The 18,829-nt window shown below is 36.6% G+C and overlaps 1 protein-coding gene across 7 annotated transcripts in view; it reads right to left on the reverse strand.

The window, feature by feature from the left end:
• Positions 1 to 18,829, reverse strand: part of LOC129762697 (uncharacterized) — a 458,495-nt gene that overhangs the window by 63,253 nt on the left and 376,413 nt on the right. The window lies entirely within an intron of this gene.

Genomic DNA, 18,829 nt, shown 5'->3' on the forward strand with positions numbered 1-18,829 from the left:
TTCCTTATTTTCTTCAAAATTTTATTTATTTCGCCGTTAATTTCGGCGATTCTTCGTTGATTTTTTTGAGAATTTCAATTTACATTAGTTTTTTTGTGGTGGCAATTTCCTATTTTTCAGTTCTAGCGTGTTTGATCTCATCTGTTTAAAATGTTATTCATCTTTCGCTACGATGACTAATATTTCATTATGGGGTTTCCAGCTTTAGTTTATCATTAAAATAATGTAGGACTATCCTATTCATTTTCTTCAATTTTGTAATTTTTTATTGTTTATTTCTTGTTTAGAGTATATGTTTTGCATTTCTTGCTAGTCTGCTAGTCTCAATAATTTTAGTTGGTTTTTGTAATTTCTATATTTTTCAGTTATAGTATTTTCCAGCTTGTCCATTGATAACTTTATTAATTTGTGAGTTTGTTAGTTAATCATTTTATCATTTCATTCTTTCGGTATTTTTTATAGTTTTTTTTTCTTGTTTTTTTCCTGTTTTCTGCTTTCTTTTCTACGTTGAAGATTATCTTTATCTATATATATAAAAATGGAGTGATGTCTGTCTGTCTGTTTGATTCTTATAGACTCGGAAACTACTGAACCGATCGACATGAAAATTGGTATGTAGGGGTTTTTGGTGCCGGGGAAAGTTTTCGTGATATTTTGAGACCCCTCCCCCCTCTCTAAGGGGGGCTGCCATACAAATGAAACACAAATTTCTGCATTACTCGGAAACTAACCAAGCAAACGAAACCAAAGTTGGCATGTGAAAATTTTAGGGTGCAATAAATGTTTCTATGATGGTTAGACAGTCCTTTCCCCACTCAAAGGGGGGGCTGTCATACAAATGAAACACAAATTTCTGCATTACTCGAGAATTAATCAAGCAAATGAAACCAAATTTGGCATGTGGAGGTTTTAGGATGCAATAAATGTTTCTATGGTGTTAAGATACTCCTTCCCCCTCTCTTAGAGGGGGCTGCCGTGCAAATGAAACACAAATTTTTGCATTACCCGAGAATTAATCAAGCAAATTAAACCAAATTTGGCATGTGGAGGTTTTAGGATGCAATAAATGTTTCTATGGTGTTAAGATACTCCTTCCCCCCTCTCTAAGGGGGGGCTGCCATACAAATGAAATACAAATTTCTGCATTACTCGGAAACTAACCAAGCAAACGAAACCAAAGTTGGCATGTGAAAGTTTTAGGGTGCAATAAATGTTTCTATGATGGTTAGACAGTCCTTCCCCCACTCAAAGGGGGGGGGGGCTGTCATACAAATGAAACACAAATTTCTGCATTACTCGAGAATTAATCAAGCAAATGAAACCAAATTTGGCATGTGGAGGTTTTAGGATGCAATAAATGTTTCTATGATGGTTAGACAGTCCTTCCCCCACTCAAAGGGGGGGGCTGCCATACAAATGAAACACAAATTTCTGCATTACTCGAGAATTAATCAAGCAAATGAAACCAAATTTGGCATGTGGAGGTTTTAGGATGCAATAAATGTTTCTATGGTGTTAAGATACTCCTTCCCCCTCTCTTAGAGGGGGCTGCCGTACAAATGAAACACAAATTTTTGCATTACCCGAGAATTAATCAAGCAAATGAAACCAAATTAGGCATATGGAAACTTTAGGGTGCAATGAATGTTTGTATGGTGGTTAGATACCGCTCCCCCCTCTCTTAGGGGTGGTTGCCATACAAATAAAACACAAATTTCTGCATTACTCGAGAATTAATCAAGTAAATGGGCGGGACGAAGTTTGCCGGGTTAGCTAGTTGTTTATAAATTTCATGTGCAGTTGCTGTTTTTTTTATTTTCTCAATCTCAAAGTTTTTTCTTTGAGAATGTTCAAGCCTTATCTGGAGCTCTTCTCGTAGGGAAGAAATGCAATTCGCATAGCAAACACCAAACAACCGGCTCTTTTCAAGGCGAATAATATTAACGAAAACAGTTGATGTACATAATAGTGCAACATGTTGAAAATTGTTTGTGAGAGTACGTACAACACTTTATACCTATTCTGTTTGTTTACCTGTCATTATTATATCTTTTTAAGTTGAAGGACTGGTGAAGGACTGATACTGTGACTATTGATATTTTCCAAATGCTCTTACAACACTTCTAAGTTTTATTATTCTTACATTTCTTGTGTAGATTGAGAAATGAGCAATGAGCAAAGAATAGAAGGAAAAAAACAAAGAGTTGTAACAAAAATTAGAAAAAAATTTAATAAAAAAATAAATTACAAAGTTTAGATAAAAAGAGCAAATTTGAAGAATTATAAAAAATATATACAAAAAAGTCAAGAAAAAGAAAAAAAAACAAATTTGAAAACAATACTACAAAAATTTGAAATACAGAACTCTCATAAGCTAGAAAAAGTAGAAAATAGAAAAGTTCAAAATACTAAATAAGAAAAAAAAAGCAAACGTAAATGAGACAAATTGGATAAATAACAAACATTAGAATAATTAGAAAAATAAAAAACGCAATAATTTCAGAAATCAAAAAAAAATGAAAAATTGAAATTTCTCATTTCTAATTTCTTGTATTTTTTAATTTTTCTGTATGGTTTCAAACAATGGGCAATGGACAAAGAGTAAAGAACAAAGGACAAAACCTAAACGGAAAAAAGCATAGAGCAAAAATTGCAAGTTATTACAAAAATTTAAAAAACTTTAAAGTCGTAAAAATTTTGAAAATTCGGAACGCTTCAAAAATGAGAGAAATAAAATTGATAAATCACAACATTTAATTTCTTTTTAAATTGAAAAATTATTAAACTTTATATGAAAAACTTAAATTGTGAGGTAAAAAAATAACAAATATTAAAATTAAAAATGCTATAAAATTGGAAAAATAGAAGTGAATGGAAAATTTTAAGAAAATTAGAATACAAACATAATCCAGAAAAATTATAAAAACATAACTTACAACAAGTGATCTTACATTAATATGTAGAAAAACGTTGTTTCAATTATCTTAGAATGAAGAATGAAGAATGAAGAATGAAGAATGAAGAATGAAGAATGAAGAATGAAGAATGAAGAATGAAGAATGAAGAATGAAGAATGAAGAATGATGCCCCTAGAGACCGACGCTGGGCTTAATGTGTTAACGAGCAGTCAACAGTTTTCCAAATTGCCGAGCTTGCGATCTCCGAAGATAGAGTGACATTTGTTTTTCCTTTAAATCGGCTTTTTTCAATGTTAGAGGCAATTCAACATCGTGTGTCATTATACTCAAGCCAAGAAAGAATCGGCATCGTGCACCCGAGGCTATAAATAGTGCCTTTGCTACGGCAAACCCCAGTTCCATTCAACACTCAGCAGTAATGATTTTCTGCGTACAATTATTGACATCGATGTGAGGAAACGAGGGTTTCTCATATTTGCGGTGGACTATTTATGATCAACTTTGGTTTCCAATTCGTCTCAAGCGACAATATTTCGCGAGCCAGTTAGAATTTCTATTGAAATTGTAACCATAACATTTCGTTTCCATCCAAAATAATATCCGAAGCAGCAAACATAGAATAATTAGAAAAATAAAAAACGCAATAATTTCAGAAATCAAAAAAAAATGAAAAATTGAAATTTCTCATTTCTAATTTCTTGTATTTTTTAATTTTTCTGTATGGTTTCAAACAATGGGCAATGGACAAAGAGTAAAGAACAAAGGACAAAACCTAAACGGAAAAAAGCATAGAGCAAAAATTGCAAGTTATTACAAAAATTTAAAAAACTTTAAAGTCGTAAAAATTTTGAAAATTCGAAACGCTTCAAAAATGAGAGAAATAAAATTGATAAATCACAACATTTAATTTCTTTTTAAATTGAAAAATTATTAAACTTTATATGAAAAACTTAAATTGTGAGGTAAAAAAATAACAAATATTAAAATTAAAAATGCTATAAAATTGGAAAAATAGAAGTGAATGGAAAATTTTAAGAAAATTAGAATACTATGTTTGTATTCTAATTTTCTTAAAATCCAGAAAAATTATAAAAACATAACTTACAACAAGTGATCTTACATTAATATGTAGAAAAACGTTGTTTCAATTATCTTAGAATGAAGAATGAAGAATGAAGAATGAAGAATGAAGAATGAAGAATGAAGAATGAAGAATGAAGAATGAAGAATGAAGAATGAAGAATGAAGAATGAAGAATGAAGAATGAAGAATGAAGAATGAAGAATGAAGAATGAAGAATGAAGAATGAAGAATGAAGAATGAAGAATGAAGAATGAAGAATGAAGAATGAAGAATGAAGAATGAAGAATGAAGAATGAAGAATGAAGAATGAAGAATGAAGAATGAAGAATGAAGAATGAAGAATGAAGAATGAAGAATGAAGAATGAAGAATGAAGAATGAAGAATGAAGAATGAAGAATGAAGAATGAAGAATGAAGAATGAAGAATGAAGAATGAAGAATGAAGAATGAAGAATGAAGAATGAAGAATGAAGAATGAAGAATGAAGAATGAAGAATGAAGAATGAAGAATGAAGAATGAAGAATGAAGAATGAAGAATGAAGAATGAAGAATGAAGAATGAAGAATGAAGAATGAAGAATGAAGAATGAAGAATGAAGAATGAAGAATGAAGAATGAAGAATGAAGAATGAAGAATGAAGAATGAAGAATGAAGAATGAAGAATGAAGAATGAAGAATGAAGAATGAAGAATGAAGAATGAAGAATGAAGAATGAAGAATGAAGAATGAAGAATGAAGAATGAAGAATGAAGAATGAAGAATGAAGAATGAAGAATGAAGAATGAAGAATGAAGAATGAAGAATGAAGAATGAAGAATGAAGAATGAAGAATGAAGAATGAAGAATGAAGAATGAAGAATGAAGAATGAAGAATGAAGAATGAAGAATGAAGAATGAAGAATGAAGAATGAAGAATGAAGAATGAAGAATGAAGAATGAAGAATGAAGAATGAAGAATGAAGAATGAAGAATGAAGAATGAAGAATGAAGAATGAAGAATGAAGAATGAAGAATGAAGAATGAAGAATGAAGAATGAAGAATGAAGAATGAAGAATGAAGAATGAAGAATGAAGAATGAAGAATGAAGAATGAAGAATGAAGAATGAAGAATGAAGAATGAAGAATGAAGAATGAAGAATGAAGAATGAAGAATGAAGAATGAAGAATGAAGAATGAAGAATGAAGAATGAAGAATGAAGAATGAAGAATGAAGAATGAAGAATGAAGAATGAAGAATGAAGAATGAAGAATGAAGAATGAAGAATGAAGAATGAAGAATGAAGAATGAAGAATGAAGAATGAAGAATGAAGAATGAAGAATGAAGAATGAAGAATGAAGAATGAAGAATGAAGAATGAAGAATGAAGAATGAAGAATGAAGAATGAAGAATGAAGAATGAAGAATGAAGAATGAAGAATGAAGAATGAAGAATGAAGAATGAAGAATGAAGAATGAAGAATGAAGAATGAAGAATGAAGAATGAAGAATGAAGAATGAAGAATGAAGAATGAAGAATGAAGAATGAAGAATGAAGAATGAAGAATGAAGAATGAAGAATGAAGAATGAAGAATGAAGAATGAAGAATGAAGAATGAAGAATGAAGAATGAAGAATGAAGAATGAAGAATGAAGAATGAAGAATGAAGAATGAAGAATGAAGAATGAAGAATGAAGAATGAAGAATGAAGAATGAAGAATGAAGAATGAAGAATGAAGAATGAAGAATGAAGAATGAAGAATGAAGAATGAAGAATGAAGAATGAAGAATGAAGAATGAAGAATGAAGAATGAAGAATGAAGAATGAAGAATGAAGAATGAAGAATGAAGAATGAAGAATGAAGAATGAAGAATGAAGAATGAAGAATGAAGAATGAAGAATGAAGAATGAAGAATGAAGAATGAAGAGTGAAGAGTGAAGAATGAAGAATGAAGAATGAAGAATGAAGAATGAAGAATGAAGAATGAAGAATGAAGAATGAAGAATGAAGAATGAAGAATGAAGAATGAAGAATGATGCCCCTAGAGACCGACGCTGGGCTTAATGTGTTAACGAGCAGTCAACAGTTTTCCAAATTGCCGAGCTTGCGATCTCCGAAGATAGAGTGACATTTGTTTTTCCTTTAAATCGGCTTTTTTCAATGTTAGAGGCAATTCAACATCGTGTGTCATTATACTCAAGCCAAGAAAGAATCGGCATCGTGCACCCGAGGCTATAAATAGTGCCTTTGCTACGGCAAACCCCAGTTCCATTCAACACTCAGCAGTAATGATTTTCTGCGTACAATTATTGACATCGATGTGAGGAAACGAGGGTTTCTCATATTTGCGGTGGACTATTTACGATCAACTTTGGTTTCCAATTCGTCTCAAGCGACAAGATTTCGCGAGCCAGTTAGAATTTCTATTGAAATTGGAACCATAAAATTTCGTTTCCATCCAAAATAATATCCGAAGCAGCAAACAAACGATTCAATTGAAATTAACTCTCAATATTTTTCTTTCGCAATTAGGTGATGTTTTCCTTGTCAGACCGACAACTTAAATATGAAAACTTAACTAAACACAAACACACGTGATTGATATGCTCACAAATTGCTAACGTGCGTGTACACTGAACCCCTCTAAATAGCAACCATTTCATAAAACCGAAAGAGACCCAAATTCTGTAGAATAATTCCACACACACCTAAAACTCAAGCATTTTAGGTGAGAAAGGATGTTCCTCCCGTCGGAGTCAGCGATGAGGCATCTTCCCAGAACAGACAGAGAGAGGGAGGATCGCCTAGACCGACTGCGAAAGCCACCCTGCTGTTGTTCGAAAAAAAAAGTTCCGAGCAACTTGTTTGTGGTGAGTTGTGAGCAAGTGCTACGGAACATTCCGCCGCACAATAAAAAGGTTGTCATTCACACCATTCGCCACCGCCGCCATCCTCCCTGACCCGCTCCAGTTGTTACATTCTTTTCTGCATTCCCATTTTGTTTGGTTGTGAAACGTGAATAGTGCCAAGGAGACTTAATTTAATTAAAACCAACGCTTAACAAGCATGGCAATTTATGACTATAAACAGTGTACCGTCATAATCTGCCTTCCCTGCCGGGGGGATGGGTTGCGGATAGGGGGGTTGAGCGGATGCAGAAACCCTTTTTCGTTGCTTGTCACACCGAGAATCGTTGTCCGAACGGGGTTGACTGAGCTCCGACTTTGTATGGTTTCTTTGAGCTGTCGTCAGCTGTTATACTTGAGCAAATAAATTCATGTGGGTGCCACAGTTTCACCCACACAGCCACAAACATTCGCACGATACTTTGAAGCGAAACACATTAAGTGGAGAACACGTGGATGTTTTTTTCTGCTTCCAAAGCAATAAACCATCATCCGTCTCCACCAAATCTCAAAGTCACGATGGAAACAAAGAAATAACAAAACTTTCTGCCGGGTCATGCCTCTCGATAATTGAAAAATTACAGCAGGTTTCGCTGTAGCACACCTATCTTCACCAGAGATCTGACATTGGAAGTTTGCGAAAAACCGAAGAAAAAAAAAGGGATTTTCGTAGAAACTCTCCAAGCAATAGACTCCCCGAAGGTTGCACTTGAGAGGTATATGAGTGGGAGTGTGGGCCTGAAAGTGCTTCATCTTTACCACAAGTATTTTACCCCCAGGAGGGAGGCTGAGGAGGAGTCTCAAGAGAGAAGGGAGAAGGTTAGGCTGTTATTAAGATTAACATGAAACGGTTAATTGAAAGTGTGGGCTTTATCTGAGAGGTGTTCAGAGTACTCTCAGAGGCTGACTAAGAGGCTGCTCTTATACCTGCTGAAAGCGCTCGAAATAGCTTTGTGGCCACACTGCTGGAAGAGGATATTTATGCGGGTCAGAAGGCAAATTATTATCCCTTTGTGTTCGGCTAAAGTCTTTCCGAAACAGAAGGCTGCTGAATCATGATGTGTTTCAAAGTTTTCGGGCTGAAACTAATCCTGGGCCCATTACGAAGTGCTCGGGGCCGTTGCTGCCTTCTCTTCCGTCCGTTCTTCGGAGTGAAGTATCAGAAGATTGAGAATTGGAAAAATCTTAATTTAACGTGAAGCTGTCAATCTTGACAAACAGCAAATTGAAATTCCTTCTGCCGTTTCACTTCCGCTGTCAATTGCAAATAATTTCGCCCTCATCCCCGCCTTGAACTCCGAACACTGTAAGTCAGCGGCCTCAGGCCCATGGGGCGATAATGGCTCGGGTGGCGATAAATCGAACTCCCAATGAAATCACTTTGCATACACAAATCTTCGTCCGGATTAGACGCGGCCGGAAGCCAAGCGGAAAAATTCCCATCGAACTACTTACGAATGCGTGACGACTAGAAGATGCGGCGAGGAGGGGGGAGCCAAGCGAATCAAGAACAAAACGAGAGCCGTCCATTTTATTTTCAATTCTTCATTTCACCCACCACCCTCCTTTCCCCTCCACACCCCAATCGGTGCCAATCAGTGCCCGAAATCAGTATTTATTTAATCTATCTCGAGAAGAAAAGAAACGAATTTCCACAATTGATTCACTCACGCACTCTGTCTCAGTCTCACTTCCATCCTTCGACGCCGAAGGCGTCCGGAAGATAAATACGAATAAATGAATTTGTAATATCGATGGGGAGAGAGAACCAGAGTATAAAAAGGTTAGGGTTTGGGAAGTCACTTTCCCTTTTGTTATTCTGCACCGATATTGTGCCGATAGGCCGATATTGCTGGGCGTGCGGGGAGGAAGGACGAATTTTGGGCAATTTCATTTTCTCTCCGGCGGCAGTTCTGCGGAAGCGCTGTGGACACCGGTTTTGGGCGGCAGGTGGCGTGAAACATGAGTAGGCAAAATAAGATACACACTCGGCTCCTCCCACGCCCCAAAAAAAGGTCGACAATCGGGACAAAGTAATCCCCGGGATCAAAGTATCGTCGATGGTGTTTGGGAAAATCTTAAATTACTCCCTAACTTAATCTTTTTTTTCGTGCCTCCCGTTATTATGTGGCGGAACATTTGCGGGATGGAGATTCCGGTCAATAAAGTGGAAAAAGATTGGGTGTTTATTTTAATTTGTCGACAGTTTTGGTGTCCGAATTGGGATCAGGGAAAAACGGAAGGAAAACTTGGGAAGCTAAACTGTCGCCAACGTTACTACGCTCGAGGATTGTTTCGGAGAATTAGAAAATCTGTTCGAAATGCCCGAAAGCATTTTGAGGACATAAAATAGATTATGCCATTGAAAAAAACATATACAGCCTAACATATGAATTCAATTTGAATTTCCAATTTTTTCAAAACGACTCCTCTTTCAACCATTTTTTTTTAAATTACCTCATTTTTAAATTTTGTAAATAATTTTAAATTATCATTTTTATTATTTATATTTTCTACACCAACATTTTAAGGTTTATTTTTCCTTTCCTAGGATGGTCAGAAAACATAATTTTTTTCTAGGTTCTAGGTTCTCGGTTCATAAAATAACACGATTTTCGCGAAAATAAGATATTCAACATTGTTTTAGAATAGTCCAATTTTTCGTCCGTTTTTGGATTGTTCAATTTTTTTAGATTTTTTCACCATTTCTTTTAAAACGATCTGAGATTTCGAAATCGATTTAATTTTTTGTAATGATTCTGATTTCATAGTATTTTTGTTTAATTTTCTAGGCTATTTTATTTTCGTTAGATTTTTTAAACCTTTGATTTTTTTATATTTTTGGGGATATATTGAATGCTTTTGAGTTTCAAAAAATAAAATAGTTTGATTATCGCAATTTGATTCAAACGTTTTGTATTTTTGAATGTTCCAAAAATACTTATTATAAAATAATTATTATAAATTTTATCATTATTTTCCTAATTTAAAGGTTTTTTTTTTGATATGAAAATAGTATCACTATAAGGAACCCTTGAATTTTCAACTTTATGTAATTTTTAGCAATTTTTTTTTTATTTTTTTTAAAGAACCAATTTGAAATGGATTTTTCCTGATTATTATTGACTTTTTATTTTCTTTATTTTCATAGTATTTTCAGGAATATTGTTTTTTATTTTTATCATTAATTGATTTAATTAATTTAATGTTTTCTACAAACCTTTTCAGATTGTTTTTCTATTTTTTTTTACTTTTTTTCTACAAATATATATATATATATATATATATATATATATATATATATATATATATATATATATATATATATATATATTTTAAACTTTTGAATTATATATTTTTTGTGTTTTTTAGTTTTCTTTGAAGTTTTCCAGTTTTAATACATTTTTAATATTTATTTATTTAAAAAATATATTTTGGAGAATTTCTTTGATCTTTCAATGCTTCTTTTTATATTTGAATCGATGAAACTAAATGAAATGTTTAAATGTTTTTGAATTTTTAGAATTTTTTTATAATTTTGTCTTAATTAAAAAAAACTGTATAGAATTTATGAGATGTATTTTTTTATTCTTCGACGTGTTTTTTTTTGACATTTTTGTTGATTAGAAAACATTTGAACTTTATTTTCACGAATTTTTCTGAAACTTTGTCTATTTTTTTAAATTTTGTTAGTTTATTTTATTTCTTGAATGTTTTCTGGAATTTTTTCTTTCTTTTAGAAATTTATTTAATTTGTTTGGGTTTTTTATTTTGTTACTTGTAGTTTTTCGTGATTTTTTTTACATTCTCGCTTTTTTATACATTTGGTTATTTCTATGTTTTTTTTTAGAATTTACTAGAAGTTGGCTTTCAAAAAAAAATCAGAATATCTGATTTTTTTTCCTTTTTTAAAAGTACATTTTAGAGCACCGAATGCTTCTCATTTTTTCTACATATTTACATTTTTTTTTATTTTCACATTTGTTTTCATTTTCAAAAATTCAATTTAATTTGAAAATATAGGTTCTAAATAATTTTTGTATCTCATTCAAATTTATTTTTGAAAGTTGTACTGAATTAAAAAAAAAATATCCATATTTTGTCTATTTCTAATTTTTTTGGATTTTTAAACTCTAACTTTTTCTCTAAATTTGAAATATTTTTAATTTTAAGAATTTCTGAAAATTTTTGTTCTAATATTTTTTAGTTTTTTTTTTGAGAATATTTAAAATTTATTATTTTTCGATACTTTTTTGAATCTTTTAACGATTTTTGAATTTTTGGAATTTTCGGGAATATTTTTCTGATTATTTTTATTTTTAAAATATTGAAATTTTATAGAACTATTTGAGACTTTTGTATAATTTTGAAAGAATTCGCTTAGGATTTTTTATAAATTCTCTGTTTTTTTTTATTATTTTTAATTTTAAAAATTTACTGACATTTTTAGTGGATGTTTTATTTTTTCATGTATTTCATTTTTTAGTATTTCTGTTATATTTTTTCCAATATGCGAAATTAAAATAAACATTTCAATTGCTTTTGATTTGTTTTTTTTTAATTCAATCAAATTCCAGTTTCAGTTTTTTGAAACTTATTAGATTTTATGAAGAAAATTTTTCATAGATTTCAATAGATCAATTTATTAAATTCAAAATATTCTGGAAGAAAAAATATTGTGATCTTTTTTAATTCATCAAATTTACTTCAAATTTCTGCAATAATTTTCAGGATATCAACTTATTTTTCAATAATTTTTATTTTGCTTAATTTTATATTAAAAAAATTTGTAAATTAAAAAAAAACAATTTCAAAAAAAAAACTTCAGTAAAAATTCTTTTTTTTTCTTTTTTAATTTTTTTTTTTGGCAGACTTATCTCACTTCTTAACTAGGCGAACCTAGCCAGAATTTTCACCTGCCCCCGGGCTTCTGAATGCCAAAGGGGGACTAGGCTCTGCGGAATGCACGTATCTGCATGCTCGTGCTGTTTTAGTCCTGACCGAGGAATTGTCGGACAATCGCGCAGGTGCTAAGGATGACCGACTTTTGGATGCCGGCCAATTCCTTCTCGATGTTCAACACCTTTAGCGCTTCCAGAAGTGTCTTCGGGATAATTCCAGTTCCAGAGAGAACGACTGGAACAATTCTTGGGACCTCCCTTAGCCCCCACAGTTCCTTGATGGTCGGTACTTGCAGATTTTGCGACCGTGGGTCTCCTCCAGATTCTGGTTCAGTGGAATAGCGACATCGATGATGGTGACTTTGCGGTCGCTCTTGTCGTAAACCATTATATCTGAGCGGTTGTGGTGGATCGAGAGGTCGGTCAGAACAGTGCGATCCCAGTACAGCTTGAAACGGTCATTTTCCAGGACAGGTGCAGGCAGGTACCGGTAGTTTGGTACGTTGTCTTCCAGTAGAGCACATTGGAGCGCCAGTTGTCGATGAACAATACGGGCCACGTTGTTGTGGCGCTCGGTGTAGGCTGCGTTGGCCAAAACGGGACAGCCTCCCATAATGTGCTCTATGTTTTCACCTGGTTGATGGCACATCCGGCAAATGTCATCAACGTCTTGATGCCAGACGTACCGCCTGCAGTTTCTCGTCGGCATTATCCTGTCCTGGATGGCTATCATGTCGGCTTCTACTACTGAAGAGAGTTCACCACGCGTTAGCAGATTAGATGCGGCCTTGTCGACGTGTGGCCGGTCCAGTTGATGGGGGTGGGCACCATGCACTGCCTTCTGCTTTCAAGCTGCAATCAGTTGAGTTAGTACTCCGCTTGCGCCAAGTGCAGAGCGCTGTATCCTCTGTCAGCGGCGCAGACAGCCCGGTATAGCGCGTTTTGGTTGGCGCGTTCTGCGAAGTACTCGCGCAGTTGTCGTACCTGGGCAACACACAGTGCAGATATGTCGACTATTCCAAGTCCCCCTTCGTTGCGTGGCAGTGAAACTCTCTCCAGTGCCGATTGAGGATGGTGCATTCCGGCCTCTTTGAATGCTTTCCTCATCCTCCTCTCAAGGTCCTCTAGGTCAGTTTTGCTCCATTTGACTACACCAAAACTGAAGGTCAGCAGGGGAACCGCGAATGTGTTGATCGCGCGTACCTTGTTCCCCGCGTTGAGGAAAGTCCTCAGGACACAGTTCACTCGACTCAAGAACTTGTCTCGCAGCTCCGTCTTGATGTCGGAGTGGCGAATCCCGGTGAGCTGTCGGAATCCAAGATATTTATAGGATTCGCCACGAACCATGTCTCTTATAAACTCGCCGTCATAGACCTCGTAGCCTCCGGATTCGGTAAGTTGTCCTTTCAGCAGGTGGACACAGCGACACTTGTCGAGGCCGAACTCGATACAGATGTCCCTGTTTATTTCTTCGACAACCCGGATAGCTACACCTAGACGCTGACGTGAATCAGCGTAGACCTTGAGATCGTCCATGTAAAAGGTATGGGTCACTTCTTCGTGGGCGCCGTCGCCATACCTTATTTTATAGCCATGACCGTTTCTATTGAGCGTCCTACTGAGGGGGTTCAGTGCCAGACAAAACCAAAGCGGGCTGAAAGAGTCGCCTTGGAATATCCCCCTCTTTATCTGCAGCGTTCTAGACTGCAACACATTTTCCCCATCATTGAGGTGCAGAGACGTACTCCACTGCCTCATCGCATGCTGCAGGAACCTAACGACGACGGGATCAATTTTGTAGAGCTCCAATACCCGGACGAGAAACGAGTGAGGTATGGAGTCATAAGCCTTCCTGTAATCGATATAGGCCATGCTTAGGTTCCGCTGGTTCTATACCGCCTGGCCGACTATGGCTGCGTCGATGATGGCCTGGTCTTTGCAGCCATGCGTATTTTTCCTGCATCCTTTCTGCTCTTCTGCGATGATGTGATGCTGTTCGCAGTGAGCAGAAACTTTGGCGGTAATTATGCTGCTCAGTATTTTGTACAGACTCGATAGGCACGTTATCGGTCTGTACTTTGATGGGTTCAATGTGTTGCTGTCTTTCGGGAGGAGGAATGTGACGCCACGGGTGGCGAATTCAGGAAGGTTGTGTGGGTCACGTAGCACCTTGTTGAAGCACTCAGCTATCTTTGGATGTGCGACGGTCAGCTTCTTTTGCCAAAAGTTCTGGACACAATCGGGGCCCGGTGCTGCCCAGTTCCTCAGGTACCGCGAGGCTTCGCGGACATCGTTCTCTCCGACGATGATAGCTGGCATCTCTCCAATTTCACCACAACTCTCCTCCTCCCGTCTTAACCACATTTGCCCGTCACGATGTTCTACTGGGGTCTCCCAAATACCAGCCCAGAAGTTCGTCACATCGCTAATATCTGGCAAACCTTCGCGGTAGTCGGGCTTCTCGTCGCTAATGTGGTCGTAGAACGCTTTTTCGTTATCTCTGAACATCCGATTTTGTTCCTGGCGCTTTGCAGAGTCAGAGTAACGTTTCAGCCGTTTAGTTAGGACGCTCAATTGCTGTACCAGTGTGTCGAGTTTTTCCGTCAGCTGGTGAGCTCCCAGCTGGCGAAGTTCAGTAGGCCGCACGATCACAGCAACTTGGCGACATAATTTCGCCGATCTGCTGCCTCTTTTGTACGCCATCAGTCTTCCAATTGCGGCGCGCTTGTTTAGGATCCGTTGCTCCAATCTCCTTCGCCATGGAGGCTCACGCCTTTCACGGAGATGTTGGAGCAGTCCGCCTCTTGGCCTAATACGGTATCCTAAACTTTTGGCGGTCGCCACAGCAGCGCAGTAAACTTTCAGTTGCAGCTCCTCCATGTTCTCAGCATCAACCAAGTGCAGCGGAAGAACGTGCTCGTTCATGAGCTTTACTGCACTTGTCAGCCTGCGGGAATGCTGCAACTTCGGGATCCTGGGGCGCGACAATGGGTCCGTGTCGCGGAACTGTGAGATCGCCTCATCGTAATGGAAGACCAGATCGCGTAGTAGTTGTTGATCTGGCTGTGGATCTTCCGGCTCAGGGGGTTGTTGTACTGTGGCCTCCACTGGTGCTGATTCGCGTGCCCCACTCGCGAATGAATTGCTCAGCCGTACTGAACTTCGTCTCGACACATCGCTTGCTCTGCTTGTTCTGGAGCTTAGTTCTCTCTGCACCTGCTGCTTGATCTCGTCGACTTGCGTTTGGGAGAGCATATTGTTGCGTACAATCGCTCTACGCCTCGCGTTCATCGCGTTTTGGTCAAGCCTCCCGACGAACTCTGGATACGCTTCCTCGAACATTGCGAGTATTCGAGGGCGACCGCTCATGTCCGTCTCCAAAGCAGTGCAGATGTAATAGGCGCGGATCACGAATTCGTTCATTTCGTGTGTCCACATGATCCGTCGCCTAGTAGTACCCACAAGTGTGGACGACTGTCGTCTGACAGTCGCAACACGCATCGTAGGCGCAGCGTTTCGTTGGTGATGTCGATGGCTGCTGTTTCCGTGTGGCGGTAGCTCTTCGGGTTGAACCCGGCTGGTGGCCCGCTCTTGCACATCGCCCTCCAGCCGCTGGCCGCTCGCTCTTACGCCCGTTCCAGGACCAGCTCCAGTTCGGGGACCCTCCTCGGGTGATCGCATTCTAATTATTCTTCGTGATCGTAGCTCCATTTTATTGGGTGTATCTCCTTTGCCCGGGAGACAGCGGGTTGGCAAGGCCTCCATGACCCGGGAGGCCTTCCCCGGGAGAGATATAGCGCTCTGACTCGCTATTTTGTGTATTACTTATTGATTTTGTGTATTACTTTTTATTTATTTTTTATTCCTGGAACTTTTTCTTTGTATAACATTTTGTATTGTTTTTTAAATATTTTTTTCATTTTTATTTATTTTTTACTCTTTGAAATGCTTTACAGTTATTAAGAAAATCTTAATATGTTTTAGTGTTTCTATTTCTATTTTCTTCGCCTTTTTAGTAGTATTTTTAGATTTTTTCTACCTTTATAACTATTCACATTATTTCTCTTGAGCTTCCTTTTTTTCTCAATTTCAATTTATCTTGATTTTTGGAATGATTTAGAATGAGAATGTTAAAATGCCTGAATTAGAAGAAAAAGTATTTTATTATTTCTGAATAGTTCTACATACAGGGTGGGCCATTTAAAGTGGAAGCATCTGGCAACCCCATAACTATTGACAGAGATGTCAAATTAACAAATGTCATACCGCGTTGGAAGCGTCATTTCAGTACAATTTTAACTATGGAACAATACACACCTAAACAACGCGCTGAAATTGTTCAGCTGTACATTCAAAATAACTTCTCAATTGTGATTTTTGGCAAAAAATCATAATGTCTGATGAGGCGCATTCCAACTTGAATGGAGGAGGGAATAAACAAAATTGTCGGTTTTTTGCTACTGAAAACCCTCAATTCAACGAAACGCAACCTCTTTACGACCAAAAAGTTACTGTGTGGTGTGGCATTTATGCCGATAAAGTCATCGGCCCGTACTTCTTTGAAAACGAAAATGGAGCAACGGTAACCGTGAATGGGGAGCGTTATCGGACAATGATAACCGATTTTTTTATGACATTTATTCGTGAAAATGAATTGGACAATTACTGGTTCCAACAGGACGGCGCTACTTGCCATACAGCGGCTGCCACGACCAAATTATTGCGCGAAATGTTCCCCGGAAGATTAATATCGAAAAACGGCGATTATGACTGGCCACCGAGATCACCTGATTTGACGCCTCCTGGCTTTTTTTTATGGGGATATTTAAAATCCAAGGTATACACTGGTAAACCAAGGACCCTGGCTGCGCTGAAAAACAATATCCGACAAGAAATTGCTGCCATATCGGCCGAAACATTGAGCAAAGTGATGGAAAATGCCGAAAAAAGGGCACATTTTGCGGTCAAGGCCAGAGGCGGTCATTTACGAGATATCATAATCAAAAAGTAGTTAGAACAAATCTCCTTGGACCAAAATAAATGAATTTCAATAAAAAAATTTTAAAATTCCACTTCTTTACTTTGCTATTGCAAAAACAAATCCTTCCACTTTAAATGGCCCACCCTGTATCTTTCAGAATTGTTTTCGTTTTTCGAATTTCTTAAAATTTTGTTTAATTTTTTTTAGAATTTAATTGATTTAGTGTGTGTTTTGATATCTTTTTATTTCTTATAAGTTGTGATTTTGGTTTTCTTTTATTTTCTTTCTTTTCTAAATTTCTAAAAGTTTTTTCTATTAATTTTGGCTTATTGTGGTATTTATCTTTTTATTAATTTCGAGTTTTTTTTCTTTTTTTTCAATGATTTTTGAAATGTTTTGGATATTAATGATTTCTTAGACTGTTTTTTTTTCAATATTCAAATACTTTTTCTAGAAAAAAAAGAGTCACTAAAAATGAACTGAATGTTTTTATTTTTGAATATATTATAGAATTTACTAGATTTTTGTTGTTGTTTTTTTACTTTTTAGAATTGGAAAGATTTGTGAGTTTTTTCAATCTTTCAAAAAAAAAATTTAATACACTGAATTTTTTTAATTTTTTTGTCGAATTAGATTTTTTTTAGAACTTCTATACCTTTTTTTGTTTCTAAAATCAACGGAAATGTTCTAATTTTGTAAATAATAATTCAATTTTTGGATTTGAATTTTTTTATTTTATTACTTATATTAACTGTTTTAATTTTTAGTTTTTAGAAGTTTAGGGATTTTCATTTTTTTGTAGAATCAGATTGTTTTTTGAAAATTTCTACAAGTTTTTTTTGTTTCCAAAAATAACGAAAATTTTCTAATTTTACAAATAAACACTTAATTTTTTTGGATTTTTTACTTTTGGATTTTGCCACGCGGTTGCAAAGCGACGAAGCGCAATACTGGCAAATTAAAATATACTCGTTGGAAATTTTTAAACGTGACTTTTTGTAACACTTGCGAGAGACCACTATTTTTATGTGCAAGTTCTGCCTTTCATATCATATTTTATACTGTCAGTCATCGATCGAAGCCATGTCGGCTTGAATGGAAAGTTCGGTGTCAGATGACTGACGTGGCACTCAAAGTGCTAAACAATATTTTACAATATTGTCTATTTGGTAATTTATCAATTTTCAATTCACAGAATGACACCTGCGAATTCCATGAGAAATGTTTCACTGAAAACGGTTGCCATTCGTTCTCGAATTCGGTTGCCATTAATCCTTTAATTTCAATTTAACGCCAGTAATTTACATCCCTCCCGGGGGTGTCATATTTACTCCGCACGTTTTTTCGAAACCAACAATAAGCGAAAACACAGCAACAGTGGCAGCAGCGGAAGCTTCCGGTTGCGGGAACAGTTTTCGCTCGCCTCAATTCGTAAAATTTCTCACGTCGCAAAATTGGGAGTTGGGGAAGTCGGCGAAAATGAATTCAAATTTAGCCTCCGGAGGGATGCTGCCGCGTTCCGAAAACACGAGACGACGTGAGGTGGTCGGGGGCGCGTCCCAAGACACGACAGCGGAAGACCCCGACGCCGTCACGACGACGATATAAGCAGCGATTAATTACACACCTTCGCCTCGTGCTCGCTCACCTGTCCCGACGTCGTTAAATTTATTCTCAAGCTAAGTTTTAAACTACGTGTGGGTGTAACCCTCCGATTGCCCGAGACGCCCGCGCCCTGGATGATGAACTGAAGTGGTGTGCGTGTGTGGGCGCGAGGGGGTAAACTTTAATTAAACGCCGGAAAGCTGCTGTTACTTTGTGCGTTTTCGACGGAAATTATGAGGTGTAAAGTTTTCGGGGTGTGGGCTCTCCCGTGGCCGAGTGGTTCACGGCGGCGAAGTTTCGATAGAAAGACAGAGGTCGAGATAGCGAAGTTCCTCTGCGGGATGTAGTGCCACTAAAAGAGAACAAGAAGATGAGTAATATTTGATTGTGAATTTTTAATGGCATACCGAGAGGTGTGCGAAAGAAGGAGCCTTTTGGGGGGAGGCAACTATG

Source organism: Toxorhynchites rutilus, chromosome 1, assembly GCF_029784135.1.
Source record: "Toxorhynchites rutilus septentrionalis strain SRP chromosome 1, ASM2978413v1, whole genome shotgun sequence".
NCBI lineage: Eukaryota > Metazoa > Arthropoda > Insecta > Diptera > Culicidae > Toxorhynchites > Toxorhynchites rutilus.